This window comes from Alligator mississippiensis, chromosome 1 (assembly GCF_030867095.1).
Source record: "Alligator mississippiensis isolate rAllMis1 chromosome 1, rAllMis1, whole genome shotgun sequence".
Taxonomy (NCBI): domain Eukaryota; kingdom Metazoa; phylum Chordata; order Crocodylia; family Alligatoridae; genus Alligator; species Alligator mississippiensis.
In genome coordinates this window covers 423,663,137-423,679,926 of record NC_081824.1, presented here as the reverse complement: position 1 = coordinate 423,679,926, position 16,790 = coordinate 423,663,137, and the positions used below count along the sequence as shown (strand labels likewise).

The window sequence follows — 16,790 nt, the reverse complement described above, 5'->3', positions numbered from 1 at the left end:
TAGACAAAACGAAGGGCATGTGTGCATGAGACTTTAAAGTAGGCTAAATGCTTTTGCACTGCTTTAATGGTGTCGGTCTTTGCACACCTCAGTGGCGTATTGCACATTAATTGCAGCCGCTGTAGCAAATTCAGTGGCGTAATGTGCCTTAAATGACTTGGGGTGCAGCTAACTAAAACCTCCTCCGAAGAGTTTTAGTTTGCTGCCCTACCAGCTGTGGAGTGAAGCACTGGGCTCCGAGCAGCTCAGGGGCTCTGCAGAAAGCCCTGCAGGCAGCCTGGCAGCAGCCTGGGAAGACAGGCTCTGCCCAAGAGGAGAAAAAAAAAGTGGTGAGCCTGAACTCCCCACTCTCCCTGAGCCTGCCTGCCTGCCTGCCTGCATGAGCTGTGCGGGGTGCTTCCCTCCACGGCTGCTGTGCCTCCCAGAACCACTGGAACCAGGTGCCTGCAGGCAGGTGCCGCCTGGGGGAGGGGGGTGCTGCCATGGAGGGAAGCACCAACTGCCCCAAAGCCCAGGGACCACCCTGCCTGCCAGCAGCTCGCCCTCCCCTCCCTGCCACTGGAGAGGCAGGCAAATTGGGTGTGTATACAACATGGTGGTTTAATTGGCCTGAAATTGAAGCTGCGCTTTTAAAAACCCACCACTTCAGTTTAGGGCCCCTGTTTCGTCCTTGCACACCCTAAGTCTCTAATCCTGAATGGTCTTGAAGACGTGCCTAAGTTGCCCTGTTTATTGTATGGGAATCCTAGGCACCTAAACCTGTTCAAATTGAACCCTCCTGGGCAAGGTGCCAAAGTCGTGGATATTTCTACAACTAAAGATGTTAAAGAAGCAGTTTGAATCTATTCTGGATGAATGTTTTTTTCTGAGATGAAGAATCTTTTCATCCCAACACCCTGACCCTAGAAATTCTGTCCCTTAATGGAAAAACCAATACATTTTGACAAGTCACCATTTTCTGTTGAAAAATGTTTCACCAAAAAATTCCTGACCAGTTCTACTTGTAGTTGTGGTTGTTGTTAATTAGGCATTTTCGACAATAGTCATTGTTTCAGATCTTTATTTATGCTAAGGCTGTTAGGGTGCCTACAGATGTTAGGGGCTGTGGTCTAACAAATGGCACTTTATACGAAAAGGATTTATACTGCCTGCTATATAAACTCAACCCTGAGTTATCAAAATGAGATGCCATTCAGAGTAGATTATGCAAATGCTTAAAATATGATAATGCTGCTCTCAAAGGCTTTGTCTACAGTGCTCGTTATGACCAGCCTTGAAGTCCTCCTCAAATACATACTTGCTAACCATCTATACTGTAAACCTTTACTCTTGACCTCCAGTGGGAGTCCATCTAGATCTTGGAAGCTGAGCTGAACTTCTATGGATGATGTACACACTGCTACCACTCACTTTGTAGCCCATCCCTTTCTGCAATGCTCATGCTGCAAGGCTCAAGCCTTGCAGCATAGGACATGAAAGTTTTAAGTGAAAGTTGAGATTCTTGGAACAAAGTGGTTTGAAAGAAGTGGTACCACACTGCATTGTCACGTGCTGCCTGAATCCAAGCACTGATTTTTGTAAAGCAGGGGCTGCCAATATTTTTCCACTTACAGTAGCATTAGCATTGCTTATTAGGAGCCTGATGGCTTAACCAAATGCACATTAAAAGGTGCATACAGCAAATACATTTTTAGTATGACAGTTCAGTTCATAGAGACTACAGATCTCTGCTTGGTTATTCCATAAGGCTGTACACTGATCAGATTTCAGATTGGCCTCTTTAGTTCTCTCAGGATTCACTGATAACTTCCTATTTACTGGAAGACTGTCATCTTCATATTGAGGGACTTCTGATGATGGCACTGGTCATGCCCATACAGGGCTATATGTGCACATACTTGAGCATAAGTCCTAGAAAAATGGGGGTGAGGGAGAAGGAGGACCATCCCAGGGTTTAGCTCTAATAGCTGAGGGATTAAGACATTTGGCAAAGCAGCCAGAAACCTGAGTTGTGGGACCCCTCACCCAGAAAGGGTTTGACCTTGCATCTCTATCACTTACTAGCACAGTGCTCTGTCATTGGCAAGCCCTCAGTTTGAGAATAATCTCTACCATGGGTCACTGATGGGACTTGAGGTTATTTATGAGTCTAATCCTTGAGCCACAGATCCATCTGCAGAATTTTCAGGTCTTTCCACTGGGGAGAGTAGGCTGCAGACTGGTATTCCTCTCCTTTTTCTTGCTCCACTCTCTCTTTGCTTTGAGGGCAAAACATTACCTCAAAATGGGCTGCCACTTAGTTGAGGTTGCAGTGCCGTTGGCGTTAGTTAACACCCAGCTCCTCCCAACTCTTGATGTCAGCATCTGTTTTCTTGGAGTATGCTTTCAATGTTTCCTTGTAGGAGTTTCCTCTGGTTACCCTGAGATCGCAGGCCATAACTAAGCTGGGAGTACAGCACTTGTTTTGTGAGTCAAAAGTTAGGCATCTGCACACAATGTTCAGTCCAGTGAAATTGGTGCTTGATGATCACTGACTCAATGCTGGTAACACTAGCTTCACGGACAGAGGTAGCTAACAAGGTAAGGGAAGTTCTTGACTACCTCCAGGTAGACTTCCCTCAATGGTAATTTGCGGAGGGGGTCAAATTCATGGCCTAGGGCAGGCTGATAGAACACTTCAGTGTTCTTGATGTTGAGAGAGTGGCCCAAAGTTTGGTAACATTCTCTGAAAAGATCCAGCATGATTTGGAGATTTTCCTTAATGTAAGCAAGGATGGTGCAGTTGTCAGCATATTGACGGTCAAGGATGGTTGTTTTGAGTACTCTGGTCTTTCAGTGAAAATGTCCCAGGTTGAAGAGCTCTCCATCCATTCAGTATTCAATGTCAATTCCAAAAGGTTCTTAATGAGAACCAGGATGACTGTCAAAAAATGGAGATCAAAATTGGGGCAATTACTCATCCTTGCTTGACCCCAGTTCAGATGATGAATGGATCTGTCATCAATCCACTGCAAATAATGGTCACAGTCATCTGGTTATGGAAAAGCCTCAGAACTTTGATGTATTTTTAAGGACATCCAAATCTGGCCGGTACTTTCAACATGGCTTTGTGATTGTTGGAATTAAAGGTCTTTTGAGGTCAATACAGGCCCTATACAGGTCCTGATGCTGTTCCCAAGACATTTCTTGGACCTGGCTGGCTGCAAAGGTCATGCCTATTGACCTGTGGGATGGTCTGAAACCACACTGAGATTTCAGCAGGACTTCCTCAACAAGAGATAAAAGATAGATACATTGTCTTTGAGAAGTGTCAAGCCACCCTGCAATTGCAGGAAAGTGGGATCATGGGAAGGTGGGCCATAGATGGCTTTTATTGCCTGGAAAAAGTATGTCAGCACAGAGCTGAATCTCCTTTGCTTTATCTTGCCACCACTGATTTTTGATTTCCAGGATCCCACTTTGAGTTTTAGCTTTGATGAGCTGATACACCTCTTTCGTCTTTTGAGAGGAGGTATCATCTTGCCAAACCGCATGAGCCCTTCTCTTCTGGTCGAGGAGTGCTTGGATCTTAGTGTTGCTCTTATTGAACCAGTCTTTGTGTCAACAGGTGATATAGCCAATAGATTCAGCACAGGCCACGTGGATGGCAGTTCTAAACCCCTTCCAGAGTTCTTCAGTGTTGTCTTATTTTGTGACAGGGATCAGAGCTTTTCATGGAGACACTGTTGGAGATCCTTATAGACCTTCAGATCTTGAAGAGGTTTGGTATTAAGAGTCCTTTACATTGCTTTTGGCTGTTTTTGGTGTTTCAGATCAAGCCAGATGATCATAATGGATCTGACAAGCCAGTGATCTGTCCAGCAGTCATCAGTTCCTCACATGGCTCATGTGGTACGGATGTTCATTCAATCATGGACTCTAACAATAACATATTTGAGGAGGTGCTAGTGCTTAGAGTGAGGGTATCCCCACGTGGTCTTATGCTTGTCACACTGTACCATATGCACTGATGATGGTGGCATATTGGTTGTTGCTGATCTTCTGCTGGAGGGTCATACGATCTTGTAGTGGGCTCCAACTCTCATGTCTACACCAGCATTCAGTCATACTGGGCGCATCTACATGAGACACTTATTGTCCATTGGCCTAATAACACTGTGCAGTAGCATGCCATGGCAAAAACCATGCTAATAGCCTACTGTGCAGTGTTATTAGGCTAATGTGCAGTAAGTGTCGCTAAATAACCATGTGCTGGTGCTACAGTGCAGTAACTTTCGTTAGTACTTTATTAAGGAAGTACTAAAATAAATGCACAGCATCTAAGGTGCATTAATGAACATGTAGATGCACTCACTGAGCCCAAATGGCAGCAGCTAAGATTGTGGGGGAAAAAAAATGTTCATTCTTCCTTTCCAAAGCAGGGTGCACGTATTATTTGGGGGCATGCGGTATACAAGGAACAACAGTTGTTGGCACTGGATTTATGACCCAGATACCTTGTTCTGGGTGGAATCCAATCCTCAGACTGGCCATGACCTTTCTGTTTGATAATAGGCAAATTTATTGATACTAGATAATAGAAAAGGTTAATATAAGCAATTCTATAGCTACCAATCTTAGGGCTGTCATCAGAGTCAAGATGCATCTGGCCAGGACACAAGCTTCACTCTGAGGTTCTCTCTTGAATGTCAGATGTCAGCAGCCTGGAGGTCAGAGGCCAAGGCCCACGCTCCCCCTCACCCAGTGGGGTGGATGAAATGGGCTGGTTGTGTGCCTTCTGTCCATGGTGGCCTTGGGGACCCCTCTTGGGGGTGGGAGCCCTTTGTTGCTCTAAAGTCTCTGCTTTTGTATTCTTTTCCCCTCCTGATGATTCTTCATCTGTGGCTATTGCTGATTGGTCTTTCTGCAGTAGTCATACTGTCCACATTGTCCTATCAGCATATTACTTTGTTTCACAATCCCATCACATGCACACATCCTAATTTGGGCTTTCTGGGTCTTCTCCTAATTTGGTCTGTGCCCCCAAAACCAGTACTGTCAGGCCCCCCACTCTCTTGGACCTTGTGAGCTGGTGCCATCTTATCTCATGTTATGGAACAGTTTAGTATATGGCCCACAATTTCCCAGGCTATGCGTTACACACCTTAAAGGCTATGAGAACTGTGGGACTGTGTGACCAGGCCTTTAGAAATCAATTAACCTTTGCTGCCACCCTGGACTATTGTCCTAATGCATATATATATTCCCTATAAGCAAATTCCCAAAAGCAAACCTCTAAATACTATTTTTCTAGCCATCAACAGTATCCTTCTTTTCTGAAGTCTGATGTTAATTAATCATGGGCTTCTGGTGGACTCCAATTTCATAATTTTAGTGCATGTATGCATCTGGAATAGCCATCCCTATGTACCTGTGTATGTGACCAGCTGGTACAGAGTCTATCGTGCATGCTTAGTCTATATTCACACACGTGTGAATATAGACTAAGCATGCACGATAGACTCTGTACCAGCTGGTCACACATCCACACTGTAGGGGAAATAGAATCAATACCTGTGTGTAAGCACCAAAAATGCCACTTACAGACAGAAAGTTAACATTTAGAAGCATAAAGGGAAATAGAATTCCATTCCAAATGGTTTTATGTAATTTCTCTCAGGTAAGCTATGAACCTGCAGACCAACCTCTGTAGGCTTTATGGAACTGGAAAGGCCATTGCCATCATCCCTAGCCAGTCATTCTGCCTTGTACAGAGACAGCTGGAAATCCAGGTCACAAGAAGCAATATCTAATTGTGTAGGTATAGTTGCCCTAAAGGGAAATCTAAATTCTGAATAACTTAGCAGGCTCTATTTCATATGCCTAAGAGGAACAGCTGAACACTTTTACTAGCCACTGAAAGTACATGAACAGCAAATAACCAGTAATTGATAGAATAAATATCCTTACACTAAATATAATGAGTGAAGGTACAAAATGCACAGCAGATGGTTAACCTGTGTAACTAAATGTATGGGTCCCAGCAGTCACATTTGGGGGTTGCCAATTTGCTTTTCTTAGAACTGGCAGACTCTTTGGATTCTCAAAAGGATGCAGAAAGAAGAAAAGAACAAGAACTTCACACAGATTAACTGTAGATGCACTTGAATATGGTGCTGCAGAATATGTTTATAGTAACTTGCCTAAAGCAGGAATGGCATGGGAAAGAATAAACTAATTTGATATATTCTATATTCTAAGCTAGCTCTGAAGGAACAGAGCACACAGTGCTGCTGCAACAGTGTATTGCAAGATGGGAGTCTGTTCAAAAGAAGGGATGCTCAGGATTAAAGATCAAGGCTAAGTACGGATGTTCAAAAAGACTGAGGCAAAAGTGATGTAATTGTGTGCTTTATTCTATGTGCCCTAGTTTATGTTGGGAGCAAATAAAACAGACATTTGGCTTTTAGGGAGGTTAGGGAGGGGCACACAAGCTGATAGTGCTGGCTGAGCCAGGAGGTTGGGGGAGCTCCCACACACCTCTCAGCAGGCTGCCAGAACATGCCAAGGCCATCTGAGCTGCTAGCCACCCCTGACTGGCCAGTGCAGTCCTTCTTCCCAGCTCCAGCTCCCACCAGCAGCTGACTGCTCATGGCCAGCTGGTCTGAGCCGTTGAGTGGGAGAGAGGCCCACATGGCATGGCCCTCCACTCCTTCCTACCCCCAGCCACCACTGACAGCTGGCTGCTGGTGAGAGGGGTGGCCCTGGACTGAAAAGCTGGACCAGGCAGTGAGGGGGCTTGGGTCTGGAGAAGCCAGGTCCATAAGGCGGGGGCCAGGGGGATGGAACTGGGGAGAGAAGCCATGCTGGCTAGTGGACCTGGCACCCCCAGGCCTAAGCCAGCACGGTTGAGGCAGACCACATGGTGGAGATCTCCGCTCCCTCCCTCCCCTCCACCACCATTGACATCTGGCCACTGGTGGGAGGAGGCAGGGCTTAGGGACATGCTGGCCAAACAGGCATGGAAGTGAAGAGGAGAATCCCTGACCATGTGGGACCCCCTAGATGTGCTGGCTTGGATCTGCAGAGGCCAGGTCCATGCAGTGGAAGCCTCTTTCTTCCCCTCCCAGCCTGCTGCTGTTGACAGCCAGCTGTTTATAGAGGGCTGGGCTGGGGAGAGGAGCCATGCTGGCTAGCCAGGAGTAGCACAGCAGGCCTTAGGCAAGTACAGTATTTTCTCAAGGAAAAAACAGGCAGTTGTAGTAGCAGGTGAGAAAAAGTTTTTGGCTACTTCAACATTTAGTTGCAGGGCTGCAGTGGCTGAGGGCTCAGCCAAATTGCCTGACCCCTCTTCTGTTCTTGAGCTGAGCTGGTGGGTAGCCAGCTATACCTGCCAGGTCAACTGAGGGCCCAATCCCAGCCAGTAACACCTGTGGAGTGAGCTGTAGGCCCACCCAGCCATTTCAGCAGAACCCTGAGCTTAGAGTTACCACATTTCCAGTGCCAAAAAAGAGGACACCTGTTGTAGGAAGGGGACACACACAGTTTCTAACTGTTCCAGTAAATAACAAGTGCTTCAGAAACTAAATGTAAAACAAAAATAAAGCCACAGCCCACCCAAGCCCTGCCAGTGCCCCTAACTCCCAATCCACACTTCCCCATCACTCTTGTCCCTGCTGGTGCCCCTCACTCCTGACCTCCGGACCCATAGCCCTGCCAGTGCCCCACACTTCCCAACCCACAGAATCCCAACCCTTGAGCTATGCTGGTGCCTCTCACTCCCAACCCTCATCCCCTCCCCCATCCCTGCCGGTGCCGCACACTCCCGACCCACAGCTCCCTGACCCCCTAGTGCTCCTCACTCCCAAGCCACAGCCCCCACAGCCCTGCTAGTGTCCCTCACTCCAAACCTACAGCCCAATGCTCCCCCCAGCCCTGCTGGAGGGGGCCTCCAGCTGCCCCCGTCCTGACCAGGCTGAAGCATGACAGCTCTGGTGGCTCTGTCTCTTGTGGGCAGCGGGAGAGTGAGTCTAGCCCCAGCACAGGCTTCAGAGAGGAGGGGAGGCCTGTGGCACCTGCGGGCTGAGACTTCCGCTTCCTGCACTGTGCCAGGCAGCCTGGCCGTGTCCGGGCAGCTTTTCCTGACTGTCCCACCCCTCTGAGCACAGGCACCAGCTCCAGTGCCACCAACCCAGCCATGCAGCTCCATGCCACCCCCAAAGGGACCCCACACTCCCTTCCCCTGGCCCCCCTGCCCTACCCCAACCCCAATGCCCAGATACTTTTTCCTACTGCTGGCAGGCAGTCGCCCCACCTCACATACCCATCCATTTCCATACAACCCTGCCAGATACATACACACAGTGCCCTGGACAGTCCCCAAGCCATGGCCCATCAACCCCTGCTCCACACAGACTTACCTGCATCCAGCTGCTGGGGCTGGTCCCACCACCTGCCTGGCTGTATGCCAACCACATTCATGTGTACGTGCAGATGCATGTGTTGCCCCCTAGCTCCAATCACCCCAAGCAGCTTCTTACAGGCTAGAAGGCTACCAGCCTTCAAGGGGAAACACATGGTTTCCTCCTTTAAAAAGGAAAATCTACATTTTCCCCCAACAAATGGAAAACCCAGATCCCTAGTAAACATGCACACCACTACAGCAAGCCAGGAAATGCAGTTCTACCAGCATCCCTGTTGAAAAAGGATTAGCAGAGCAAAATCCCAGACATGTTCATATTTAAAAAAACTGCCTGGATGGAGATCAGAGAGCCCAAAAAGAGGACATGTCTGGGAAAACCCAGATATATGATAATCCTACCTCTGTTGCACCCCTCTACTTTAGAAGAAGCAACTTCTGCAGCTCAATTGTCTGCTGAGAGAAAGAGAAAGGAACAATGCACATGCACTAAGGGGGGAAGCATAGTGAATCCATGGGACTCCTTAGCTTCTGGCTAGAGACACCTTCTCTTTCCCTCAACAGAGGCTCAAGCAGCAGAAGTTACTTTTCTGAAGTGGAGTCCTGGGGCAGTGGCTCCTGCTGAAACAGCTGGTTGGGCCATCAGCAAAAAAAAGAAAAAGAAAAGAAAAACCCAACAACAACAACAACCCAAAATCATCTCTAGAAACTAGTATTGAATTCATGGGGAAATAATTTAGTTCTGGGCCCTGCAAGCCATCAGCAAAACCCTTGAACCGTAGGATTCTCAGACACCTCCCACACTGAGATCTAGTTTCCTTTCAATCCTTTCATGAAATGCCAAATATTCAAATCCATATATGACACTCAGATTCATCAAGAATGCCCCAACTCTATTGGTTGAACTCCATCTTGAAGCAATTCAGGTTCATCACCCGATCACTTTTCAGAAGGCCAATTCAGAACTTCACTCCTAAAAACCTTTAAAAGTATTTGCATAGTACTTGCAGATACCTGCTTTGATGGTGCTGTACAAATGCCAAGTATTATTAATCTATAGTTTTAAAAATGCTTTGGCACCTGCTTCTGCACAATGAAAAATTATAGGTTCTACTTAACAAAGTTTCTTTTGAGAATAAGGAGTGCGCAAAATACATTCTAATTCTCTGTCTCCTTTCCCCATCCAAAAAGATTTTCAAAAGCCTCAAAAGACTTACAGGATGGTTCACTGTAAAATTTGTTTTCTCCAAACACCAACTTGTTTAAAATATTCAGTATTTTAAACTTGCCATATGGTACATAATTTCATTCCTATGTTATATCTCACAAGTCTCCTGGGCTAGAGAATATGCATTAATATTTAATACCACAAAATCAGGGGATGTCAACCAGGGGTACATGTACCCCTAGGGGTACTTGGAAAAGTCCTAGGGGGTATGTGTGGGTGGGTGTGGACGGAGCACTGCCACCCACTACCCTGCACTGCTGCCTCCCAGGAGAAGAGCGGGGGGGAGGGGGCAAGGGCAGCGGCACCCCTCTGTGGGCCACACAGACATCAGCTGGCTGGCAGGGTGCGGGGGGAGGGGGGAAAGTTTGCACATGGGGGCAACTGCAGCCATCCATCACCCCACATCGCCACTGCCCACTGCCCCACGCCGCTTTCCCATGGCTGGTTGCATATGCAGCTCCATGGGCTGCTGATGGGCAGTGCATGATTGGCCAGGTGCAAAGCCTGTCAGCAGCCCATGGAGCCACATGTGCAAGTGGCCATGGGAAAGCAGGGTGTGGCAGTGATGGCGACACGGTAGATGGCAGCGGCGCAGGGTGGTGGGTGGCAGCAGTGACCACCGTGTGCAAGCTCCCCTCCCCACCACTCCATGTCTGGCTGCTGCCACCAGGAAGGGTACACTTCTTTAAAAAGGTTGAAAACCCTGCACTAAATCATTACAAAGCCAGAGAAAACATTATTTATCTGTTACTGGCTAAGAAAATAAGCGGCCACGGCAAAAAATTGGTAACTTAATGTTCTAGAGATGTTTCTAAGTTGTGAATGTAATTCAAGAAAGAGAAAAATATTTTTAATTCACTGATAAGAATAGCTTCATCTCAAGAAATATATCTTTATTGGTGTTGGCAGCAGCAATCCCTCAATTTGAGTGCCACTGGAATTGGTTAGTAGCCAGCTCCTCCTAGTTCTTAATGTCAGCATGTTTCCTTGAGGTCTGTCTTCAATGTGTCCTTGTAGCATTTTTCCTGACCATCGTAAGATCTCAGGCTGCAAGTAAGCTGGGAGCAGAGCACTTGGCTTGGGCACTGAGAGTCAGGAATTCACACACAATTTCCAGTCCAGCGAAGTTGGTGCTTCAAAATCACAGACTCAATGCTGGAAGCACTGGCTTCAGCAAGGATGCTGGCATTTGTGTGATGATCTTCCCATTTGAGGTACAGGATTTTCTGGAGGAATCATTGGCGATCTCTCTCCAGGCTCTTAAGATAATAGTTGGTGTGTCACCCATGTTTCACATTCATAGAGGAGAGTGAGGATTACAAGTGCATTGTAGACCTGCATCTTGGTGTCTTTCTAAAGATCACAATCAATAAAAATATGCCAGACCAATTTCCTGAAGGAAGCACTTGCACACCAGATCCTCTGGTGAATCTCATAAATGTTCACTCTCTGAGCGAGGTGGCTACTGAGGTATGGGAAGTGCTCAGCTACCTCCAGGGTCTTTCCTTCTAAGACAATTTGGGGAGGGGGTCACATTCATGACCTGGGGCAGGTGGATAGAGCACTTCAGTTTTCTCAATGTTGAGAGAGGCCCAAAGTTTGGTACAGGGGTTTAGTTGTTGGTCTAAGGACATAGGCAGACAAGGTTCCTTGGGTGAATTTGATATCTTTTATTAGACCAACCCAAATAGTTGGAGAATATTTATTAAGCAAGCTTTCGGGTTCAAAAACCCTTAGTCAGGCTAAGGAAGTTTCAGCAGTTGGTGTGTGCTCTTCCTGGCTGGAATGAAAAGTAAAGAAGCCAGGGGCTGGGCTGGGGAGTCAGTTGCCAGGCAGATTATAATGTATCAACAATCCAATGTCTTTGTTTAGTCCATGATCTCTAGTTTGGTAGGCATTTATAAAGAGATGCTCATGGTCTGGAGGTTTTCCTCAGAGTATGAAAGATGATGCAGTCAAGGTCAAGGATGGTTGTTTTGAATTCTTTGGTCTTTGAGTGAAAACATCCCAGATGAACAGTCCTCCATCCATTTGGTACTCAGTGTCAATTCTGGAAGAGTGGTGGTCCTTAACAAGGACTAGGATGACAGTTAGAAGAGTGGAGAGCAAAATTGAGGTGATGACGTATCCTTACTTGACCCCAGTTTGGATGACAAATGGATCTCTACAAAGAACTGTAGCAGTCTTCCGGTCATAGAAAAGCTTCAAGACTTTGATGTTTTTGTATATATTCTTTATTAAACAACCTTAGAATTGGATAACAACTTAAATATCTTTATTATTATAGGAATGTAGGGCTAGATGGGATCTCATGAGGTCATACAGTCCATTCTGCTGATCAAGGCAGAACTGTTCCTGACTAAACCATTGCAGTCTAGTGTCTGTCCAATCTGCTTTTGAACATTTCCAAGGATGGAGATTCCACAATTTCTCTAGGTAGCCTGTTCTAATGCTTGACCACTCTCCCAGTCAGAACTTTTCTCCTAATCCCCTACCTTAATCTCCTCTGCTGCAGTTTGAGGCCATTGTTCCTAGTCCTATCCCCTTCAGTCACAGAGAATAGTTTCTCTCTTTCCTCCTTATAATAGTCCCTCAGGTATTTGAAGATTATTTTCAATTCCCCCTTCAGTCTTAGAATCATAGAATCATAGCAAGTTAGGGTTGGAAGGGACCTCAGGAGGTCATGGTCATCTAGTCCAACTCCCTGCTCAAAGCAGGACCAGCCCCACCTAGATCATCTCAGCCAAAGCTTTGTCTAGCTAGGTTTTGAAAAACCCCAAGGATGGAGCTTCCACCACCTCTCTGGGTAACCTGTTCCAGTGTTTTACTACCCTCCAAGTGAGAAAATTCTTCCTTATATCTAACCTAAACTTACCTTGCTGCAACTTGAGACTGTTGCTCCTTGTTCTGTCATCTGCCACCACAGAGAATAGCCTAGCTTCACCCTCTTTTGAACCCCCCTTCAGGTAGCTGAAGACTGCTATTAGGTCTCCTCTCAGTCTCCTCTTCTCTAGACTAAATGAGCCCAGTTCCCTCCAGTCCTTCCTCATAAGTCATGTCTCCCAACCCCCTCAGCATTTTCGTCACCCTCTGCTGGACTCTCTCCAATTTGTTCACATCCTTTCTGTTGTGGAGGGCCCAAAACTGAACACAATACTCCAGATATGGCCTCACCAGGGCTGAATAAAGAGGAATAATTATTTCCCTTGACCTACTAGCAATACACCTACCAATGCAGCCCAGTATGTCGTTAACCTTCTTGGCAGCAAGAACACACTGCTGGCTCATATTTCGCGTATTGCCCACTGTAACCCCCCAGGTCCTTTTCTGCAGAGCTGCTGCCCAGCCAGTCAGCACCCAGCCTGTACTGGTGCATGGGATTGTTCCATCCTAAGTGCAGGACTTTGCACTTGTCCTTGTTGAACCCCATGAGATTCATATTTGGCCCAATCCTCCAATTTGTCTAGGTCACTCTGAATCCTAGCCCTGCCATCCAGCATATCTACTTCTCCCCCCCAGGCTTTGTGTCATCTGCAAACTTGCTGAGGGTGCACTCTATGTCATCTTACAGGTCATTGATGAAAACATTGAGCAAAACTGGCCCCAGGGCACTCCACTTGATACCAACTGCCAACTAGTAATCGAACCATTGATTATTATTCTCTGAGCCCAGTGCTCCAGTCAGTTTTCTATCTATTTAGTGGATACTCACTTCCTTAGCTTGCCTGCGAGACAGTTGTGGGAGACCATATCAAAAGCCTTTCTAAAATCAAGGTACACCACACATCCATTTGTCTCCCCACATCCACAGAGTCAGTCACATCATCATAAGAAGGCAATCAGGTTGGTTAGGCATGGCTTGCCTTGGTGATTCCTGATTACCATTCTTTCCTCCAGGTGCTAACAGATGGACTCCTTGAGGATCTTCTCCATGATTTTTCCAGGGACTGAGGTGAGGCTGACTGGTCTGTAGGTCCTTGGATACTCCTTTTTCCCTTTCTTAAATATGGGCAGTATGTTAACCCTTTTCCAATCATCTGGGACCCTCCTTATCACCATGAGTTTTCAAAGATGATGGCCAACAGCTCTGCAATCACATTGGCCAACTCCCTCAGCACGCTTGGGTGCATCCCATCCGGTCCCATGGACTTATACACATCCAGCTTTTCTAACTAGTCCCTAACCTGTTCTTTCACCACTGAGGGCTGATCACCTCCTTCCCAAACTGTGCTGCCCATTGCAGTAGTCTGGGAGCTGCCCTTGCTTGTGAAGACAGAGGCAAAAAAGGCATTGAGCACTTCAGCCTTTTCTGCATCCCCTCTATCACAAGGTTGCCTCCCTGATTCAGTAAAGGACCCACTTTTTCCCTGATCCTCCTCTTCCTATTGACATACTTGTAGAAACCCTTCATCTCCCTTGCTAGCTGCAACTCCAATTGTGCTTTGGTCTTCATGACATCATCCCTCTTCTTCTCTTCTCCAGACTAAATTATCCTAGTTCTTTCAGCCTTTCTTAATACATTTCCTGAACCTCTAATCATCTTTGTTGCTAAAGAGACAAGGTTCTAGGGAAGGACCAAACACAACGTTAGCAGCATATTAACAGTACTGTTCTAGAAGTAATATGTGTTGATCAATCATACCACTGGGGTACATGTCAATGACAAGTTTATCATAGAAATATTATCTCTGCAATAATGATGTTTTATTGTAAACAAATTTTTTACGTAAAATTTTAATTTGGGTTCATGATTTCCATTTCTTATGAAAAACCAGATCACATTTTTAAAAAGATGTTAATTTTTTAGCAAATAATTCTATCTTTAAAGGGATTTTTGGTGGTGGGGATTTTTTTCCTAGTTAGTCTTCTCTTCTCCACATTAACCAACCCTAGTTCTTTCAGCCTTTCCTCACAAGCCATACACTTCCCAGGCCCTTAATAATTTCTGTTGCTCTGCACTGGACTCTTTCCAATTTGTCTACATTCTTTTTGAACTGTGGGGCCCAAAACTGGACACAGTACTCCAGGTGTGGCCTGAATAGAGTGGAAGAATCACTTCTCTTGTGACTGTGGTAAACTACAAACCATTTAAAGTATTGGTAAACTATAAACTATATATGTTAAAAACATATTTATATTAAAAAAACAGAAGTTTTAAAAGGGGTTAAAATAGCAGTCAAACATTGCAGAATCTAAGGAAATTGACTCCTCTCAATTTAAAAGAAAAAAAGGCAAAACTATATATGTTACAGAAGTTCACTCTGTGGACCAACTAAAGGACACTGCAAAAACAACTCAAGTTTATGTAGGAACTTGCACCTCAAAATGTTCAAAAGACTATATACAAGAATCACTTTATCCAACGTGAAAGCCAGTTGTCTCAGAGATTAAAGCAAAATAGCCACAGGACAGCCTTGTTAGAACAAGAAATTAAGAATAATTAGCCCAACTGAAGCTATAGGTAGAATTGTGGGTGAGCAAATCAGAGTTGGCAAGAACCATGCGGTTAAGTGCTCTTAAATTTGAATCGAGGCTTATTTCTTTGAAAATGAATTATTAAAAGTGATCAAGGATTTGATTTTACCTCTTATCGACAAGTCAGCAGTTCTCACAGCACTGTGCTGTCTTTTATCTTTCTGAGATGCTGTTTCACCACTGATGCAGAGGGAAGAGTGCCACCTACTGAGTTATCAGTTATGCTTTCTGTAGCCTTGGATTTTCCTTGGAGATGTCCAGTCCAAATGACTGTCCTTGATTCTGTTCATCCTATAAATTATTTCACCTGCTCAGAGAGGTGTAGCTACACTTGCCAATGTGCTTGCAATCAACAAACCTTACCTGCTATATTGTAAGAACTAAAGATATCTAGTAGAGGTGCCGAGTCTGATATCGGATCGGATCGGATTGGCACCGATATAAAGAAAATTGATTGTATCGTAAATCGGCCTCATGTGGCCATTAATTTGGCCAATAAATGCCTGTGCATGCACACAACCACAACGCAGCATGTAGGCAGCGAGCAGTGCAGCCCAGCAGCTTGGAGAACTGCGTGCAGCTGGTAAGTTTGGTGTGGTGGAAAAGGAGGGGGGAGGGAAGGTGTGTGGGGGGCAGATCAACACCACCCCAGTGAGGGAGCAAGTGGGGCTGGGCTGTGGCTGGGGCAGGCACTGCCCAGCCAGGGTGGGGCGGGGGATAGAGCTGCAGCATGTTTGGGGGGCAAGGGCTGGGGGGGTGGTTCCCGCCACTGTGTGCACCCCAGGAAGGCACGGTGGGGCTTGTGCCTCCGGATCTGCGCTGGGGGGGGAGGAGAGGGTACCGCTGCGGGCTGGGGCCAGGGCTGTGCCAGGCTCTTCTTGGCAGATGGGGGGGGGGGAGGGTCGGGTCTGGGCCAGACTGCGCTTGGTGCATGCAGCAGTGGCACTGGAAAGGGGGTGCTGGGGGCTGCAGTGAAATTTGGAGTGGCCGCAACCCCCCCCGCCTCATAGCCACCCCCCATAGCCCTCCTCCTGTAACAAACAATTATTTGTACAAATAATATACCATTCTACAGTCAACATTTTCATAAAGGCATGATTGAGTCTGGTCAATTCAGGACAAACTATGTTCCAGAACAGTGGCGGCCAACCTTTCTGGGCTGCAGGCTGCAGGAAAGATTGGATTGGATCCACGGGCCCAATCCAGCAGGAGATGTGATCTGGAGTGCGGCTCCAGGCCTGTACAGTGGATCAGGCCCACTTCCCCAGCCCCCATGTACCTGATTGGCCTTGCTGCTCCAGCCCTGGGTGCTGGATTAGGCCCTCTGCCCTGGTCCTGCACATGCTAAATCAGGCTCACTGTTCAGGTCTCCCACACACACCAGGTCAGCCCTACTACCCTGGCCCAATCTGGATGACACGTGGAGCCGTGTCATATGACTCACAGGGTATGGAAATTTGGCAATGGTGGAGTAGTGGGTGTGTTAATTGCTACCGTTCCCCGACTGTAAAATTTCTGGATATGTGGGAACCCTGCGGGACAGATGACATGGCTCCACAGATGACATGGCTCCACTATTCTATGATAAAATATGTGCAGACTCATCAGGTCCACTGTGCTATTTACCTCTAATGTGGAATTCATAGATATTGCAACCTGATCATGGAGAAGCAGCTAATAAGTAAAGGG

General features: G+C 46.5%; 1 protein-coding gene across 4 annotated transcripts in view; it reads right to left on the bottom strand.

Annotated features, from left to right (window-relative positions):
- Window positions 1-16,790, bottom strand: part of STARD13 (StAR related lipid transfer domain containing 13) — a 514,731-nt gene that overhangs the window by 332,774 nt on the left and 165,167 nt on the right. The gene's annotated exons all lie outside the window — the stretch shown is intronic.